Source organism: Jaculus jaculus, chromosome 6 (assembly GCF_020740685.1).
Source record: "Jaculus jaculus isolate mJacJac1 chromosome 6, mJacJac1.mat.Y.cur, whole genome shotgun sequence".
Lineage (NCBI taxonomy): Eukaryota > Metazoa > Chordata > Mammalia > Rodentia > Dipodidae > Jaculus > Jaculus jaculus.
The window spans coordinates 158872085-158878084 of record NC_059107.1 but is presented as its reverse complement, the minus strand read 5'-3'; positions in this window follow the sequence as shown (position 1 = coordinate 158878084).

Genomic DNA, 6000 nt, shown 5'->3' with positions numbered 1-6000 from the left:
CGTTTAGTGTGGTGCTTGAATGCCATCTGGGTGCATGTCCAGCACAGTGCAGCCCAGGCTTCTCCATCCTCTTCCCTCTGAAGAGTCTGGAAGTGCCATCTTGTTGGATGAGCCAGGATAGTGAGGAGGAGTTACTGCTTTTGTCATTGATCTGTAGAGATGAAGAAAGGGCCTAAAGAGAATGCTACTTTAGTTTACGGTCATACCACCATGAATGCACCTGATCTCAGAAGCTAAGCAGGGTCAGGCCTGGTTAATTCTTGGATAGGAGAATCCTATTTTACTGGGCATTGTGGCATATGCCTGTGTGAGAGTGTGACCAGCCTCAGCTACATGGTTTCTCAAATAAAATTTAAAATAAAAGCCAGGTGTGGTGGCACACGCCTTTAATCCCAGCACTCAGGAGGCAGAGGTAGGAAGATCACCATGAGTTAGAGGCTACCCTGAGAATAGAGAGTGAATTCCAGGTCAGCTTGGGCTAGAGTGAGACCCTACCTTGAAAAACCAAAAAATAATATGCTAGGCTTGATGGCACACGCCTTTAATCCCAGCACCTGTGAGGCAGAGGTAGGAGGAGTGCTGTGAGTTCAAGGCCACCCTGAGACTACATAGTGAATTCCAGGTCAGCCTGAGCTTGAGTGAGACCCTACCTTGAAATAAATAAATATATATATATATGATAAAAATTCTAAGGTCTTCCCCTAAGGACCTTGGCCATTAGTGGGAATATGACCTTGCCTTCCACGAAGTAATCACTTTAAGTTTTTTTCCCCTTATTTGCGAGAAAATTGGCATGACAGGGTATCTAGCCACTACAGTACAACTCCAGCTGCATGCGCCACCCTGTGCATGTGATTTTACTTTGGTACTGGAAAATTAGGTACTGGGCCCCTTGGCTTCGTCGGCAAGTGCCTTAACAGCTAAGCCATCTATCTCTCTGTCATCGTGTCCCCCTCCTCCCCTCCACCCTGTTTGGTTTCATCTGTGGTCCCAGAAGATCTCTCCACCTTGCCACAGTGACCTTATAGAACCAGGTGTTGGGTTGGTGGACAGCCCAACAGGCTGAGTACTTCCTGGAACTTCTAGATGTGCCAACCTGACGAGAAGTTTCTGCGGATCGAGTGGGCCAACTTCCAGTGAGCGCCTTACGTGGGCCCAGCCTGGGCTGGTATTTTCCCATACAACAGATCAACCGTGGTGTCTGGTCTGCAGTCAAGGATGAAACCAGAGCAGAGAAAGCTAATTCAGCTAATGCATGACCAAGGCCACCCTTGAGCCCAGGCCACCGCCTCATCACCACTACCACTGAGATAGCATTGAGGCACAGCATTTCTCCATTGTGCTCTTCTGGCTCTTTCCAGAGGGCACAGAGTAGAGGTGGCTTTGCTAGAACGTCTGCTTCTTGGGAGCTGAGAGGGTTCTCAGAAGCCCTTGAGACCACCTACTCATCTCACACAGCCAAGCAGAAGTCCCAGCTTTGCCACTCATGCCACCTATCAGTGTGATGCCAAGGACTAAATGGGAAGCATTTTGTTCAGTACCTGTCACAGATCAAATGCCCAGAGAACATGAGGCAACTAAGGCGCCTTCTAAACCACTGGCTGTAGCAAATGCCTCCTTACTGCTGGGACAAATCCCCCAACCAGAGGCAGCGAATGAGAGGAAAGAGTCTGTCAGGCTTACGGTCTTGAGGGCAGCAGCATCATGGTGGAGAAGCATGGCAGCTGGCTCGGGTCTTCACATGCCAGCCACAGAGAGACAGCAGGAGGGAGCCCAGTGGGCTGGACTAACCCCAAGGCCCACGTCCAGCAAGGCTCCATCGTTGGGGGACCAAGTAGGCTTAATTACAAACACTTGAGGGTGGGACATCTTATATTCAAACCACCACAGCAAGGATTCCCTCAACCCGGTGCCCATGCAAAGGCCCAGGCCAGGCCCCTGCAGAGGACACTAGGAAACCCAGCACCCCAGGTGTGCAACCACCTTCTCAAAAAAAAAAAAAAAAAAAGCAGAAAGTGGGTGTCTTCCCCTTAGACTTCGTGACCTCTGGCTCATCAGTCTGAAGGGAGTTCATTTAACCTAATAACCATTTTCCCTGGGAGTGACTGCAAATCAGTGCTGGATGGTGCTTGGTGGAGCTGACAACGTAGTTAACAAAACCCTGCCTAGACGGATCATTTTCTAAGGATATGACATGTAGCCTAAAAGATGTGGCACACAGATGTCAGGGGCCGGGTGTCATTCCAAGCAGAAGGAACAGCCAATGAGGAACGGAGGAGGCTGAAATGAAGCTGCAGTGGCTGAGCTGGGAGAGGGGACAGGGCCATGTGGGTCATGGGAAGCGGGAGAGAGACTATGGTTCTGATGTGCTGCTGACAGACTCGTTGGGGCGGGAGGTAGACGGGGCAGCAGGAAGCCTGCGAGGAAGGCTGTGCAGTCTGGTGAGAGGCAAGTGTCCTGAGTAGCTGCCAGAGTCACTAGATCTACAGGGAAACCTTAGATAGGAGTCTGGAGCTCAGGATGCAGAGGGACACAGCAGCTCCTTTGAAACATTCAAAGACCAGCCATGGGACCATGGGCGCGTCCCCTGCCTCCGTGAACTTCACATCTTTGATTTGAATGGTATGCTCAATAAGGCTTTTTTTTTTTTTTTTCAAGGTAGGCTCTCACTCTAGCCCAGACCTGGAATTCACTATGTAGTCTCAGGGTGGCCTTGAACTCACAGTGATCCTCCTACCTCTGCCTCCCGAGTGCTGGGATTAAAGGCCACCATGCCCAACATGTGTTTTTTTGTTTGTTTGTTTGTTTTGTTTTGTTTTTATGGACCCAGGCACGGTAGAGCAAACCTGTAATCCCAGCACATGGAAGGCAGAGACACAAGGACAGCCATGAGTTCAAGGCCTGACTGAGCTACTGAATGAATGAAACATTGCTTCAAACAAACAAACAAAAAAACTGTGAGAGAAGTATCAAGGCAATATGTATTTGGAAAATGTAAGCTATCGCTGGGCGTGCTAGCGCACGCCTTTAATCCCAGCTCTCAGGAGGCAGAGGTAAGGAGGATCATTGTGAGTTCGAGGCCAGACTGGAACTACAGTGAGTTCCAGGTCAGCCTGAGATACAGTGAGACACTACTTCCAAAACTTATATATAAGGGCTGGAGAGATGGCTTAGTGGTTAAGCACTTGTCTGTGAAGCCTAAGAACCCCGTTTCGAGGCTCAATTTCCCAGGAACCACATTAGCCAGATGCACAAGGGGGCACATGCGTCTAGAGTTCCTTTGCAGTGGCTGGAGGCCCTGGCGCGCCCATTCTCTCTCTTTGTCTGCCTCTTTATTTCTCTGTCACTCAAATAAATAAACAAAAATAAGCAAAAATTATAAATAGCTGAGTATGGTGGTACTTTAATCCCAGCACTTGGGAGGCAGAGATAGGAGTATTGGTATGAGTTCAAGGCAACCCTGAGACTGCATAGTGAATTTCAGGTTAACCTGGGTTAAATCAAGACTCTATCTCAAAAATCAAAAAATAAATAAACTACTGTTACCACTTTGTGAACAGCCTTAAAGGTGTCTCAGTGCATTTGAGGATGTACGCGTTCCTTGTGACCATACATTGAAGAGATGTATGATGGTGGAAGGAAGTGGGAAAGAGTGAGCTCTTAGGAAGAGAACGTTCCAGCAAAGTTCCCCCAAGGCCTGAGGGTGCTGTTAAGTGCAAGTGTGTGAAGAAGAAAGGACCTTTGGTAGAGTAAAATGATGTAGGAGGATCCTGCCCACACTTCTGGGGACTAATCTGTGAGACCTAAATCTCTTCATTCTCAAATAGGAGCCTTGACATGTGAGGGCCGGGCAGACGTGGCACACGCTGAATGCTTTCCCTTGACTACGGAACCCGATGGCCCTAAGTTCTGGACCTGAGACAAATCCTGGTGTGCAGTGGGTCCCTTTTTTCCCCCATGGGCAATGTCACTCTGTAGTGAGAGCTAAAGGCAGCAGGCGGCGCTGTGGTCCTCTCTGCAAGGACTTAGTAGGCAGCTGCAGGGCCCCCCAAGAGTCCACGGGTAGCAGCCAAGCTCCTTGACCTCATATCATCAAATCTGTAATGAAACTTGTCCCAGGATGCCCCACACTCTGAGGCAAGCGTCAGTCTCTTCCTTGGCACCCTGGTGGTTTCACAACCTCTCTGCCTCACTTCACATCGGCTCCAGCTGGATCCCTTTCCCTGGCCCTTAACCCAGTGCTAAGGATCAACACCTGTGAGTCCTCTCCAAAGCCTTCTTGACCTCTCTCCCACGTGAGCTCCCCGCTCCTGAGGGCTGGGATTAAATTAGGCGTGCGCCCCCCATGCCCGGCTCAAGGCCTTCTCTTTGGGCCTCATTTGCTTCATCTGTACAGGGAAGATGTCCGAGATCTCTCCAGCACGACTCCTCTCCCCACCCCCTGGCTCCAGCAGTAAGGAGTCTTCCAGTACTCAAGTCTTGAGTCTTGTGTAAGACTCAGTACTTGGGGCTGAGCTTTGATCCACAGAGAGGGCTGTTATTCCCGCATTGGCTGAGGGAGCCCCAAGGGGAGGGAGGAGACCCAGCAACAGCCTCCCAGGCAGCAAGCATCTTCCTTCTGAGCATGCTCCCTTGGCCCTTCACTGTTTTGCAGTCAAAGACTGCTCTATTGTGAAACTATGTAAGCACTATAGACAGTTTGAAAGGCGAAATAACCAAAGAGCCCTGCTTTACCATCTCACCCTAGTCTAACCTCCTCCCCTCTCCCCAAGTCTTCCTGATGCCTGATGGCCACAGGCTGCCAAAACTGAGTCTACACGACAGGAACAGATTCAGCGAGGGAGAAACCTGCCCAAGCCCATCTGAGCTGAAACAGTAGCCCCAAGAACTTAACAAATCCCTTCAGGCCCCACGCTCATCCTCAAAAGATCACACTCCAGCAGGTTATGGTGGTACACACCTTTAATCCCAGCACTCAGGGGTCAGAGGTAAGATTGCAACAAGTTCGAGGCCACCCTGAGACTACATAGTGAAATTCAGGTCAGCCTGGGCAAGAGCGAGACCCTACCTTGAAAAAAAAAAAAAAGACACTCTATAGAGAGAATGAAGACTGATAGCTCCTGTGATCTTTGGACATGTTAACATGCTGCCTTCTACCCACGGTGAGGAGCCAGGAGAAAGTTTAGCATCTGGAGGGCGAGAACTGAAGTGGGAGCCGGGCATGATGGTAAGCATCTTTAGTCCGAGCACTTAGGAGGATGAGGAAGGAGCATTACTGTGAGTTTAAGGAGTGAGCTACAGAGCTAGAATGAGAACCTTCCTCAAAAAATAAAAAAGGAAACATGAGGGCTGGAGAGATGGCTTAGTAGTTAAGCACTTGCCTGTGAAGCCTGAGGACCCTGGTTCAAGGCTCGATTCTCCAGGACCCACGTTAGCCAGATGCACAAGGGGGCACACGCGTCTGGAGTTCGGTTTGCAGTGGCTGGAGGCCCTGGCGCGCCCATTCTCTCTATCTGCCTCTTTCTCTCTCTCTGTGTCACTCTCAAATAAGTAAAAATAAACAAAAAAAAAAATTAAAAAAAGGAAACACAAAAAAAAATAAAAAAATTTAAAAAAAAAGGCCAGGCATGGTGGCTCGCACCTCTAATCCCAGCACTTGGGAGTCAAACAGAGGTAGGAGGATCACTGTGAGTCCAAGGCCACCTTGAGACTACATAGTGAATTCCAGGTAAGCCTGGGCTAGAAAAACCAAAAATAAAAAAAGAAAAAGAAAAAAGAACTGAGCTATAGTAAGACCTTGCCTCAGGGAAAGAAAAAAAAAGAAGTGAGTGGAAGTCCCTCCTGTTCTGATCTTAGGAAAATCGCCTCTCTGGTGTCAGTATCTCCAGAAATTGAGTATAATAGAACTCACCTCAGAGTCGCTGGGAAGAGTGAGACATGCTCCAGGCAGGAGCTATGCACCATGCAAACCAAGCATGAACAACACCGACCATCGAGTCT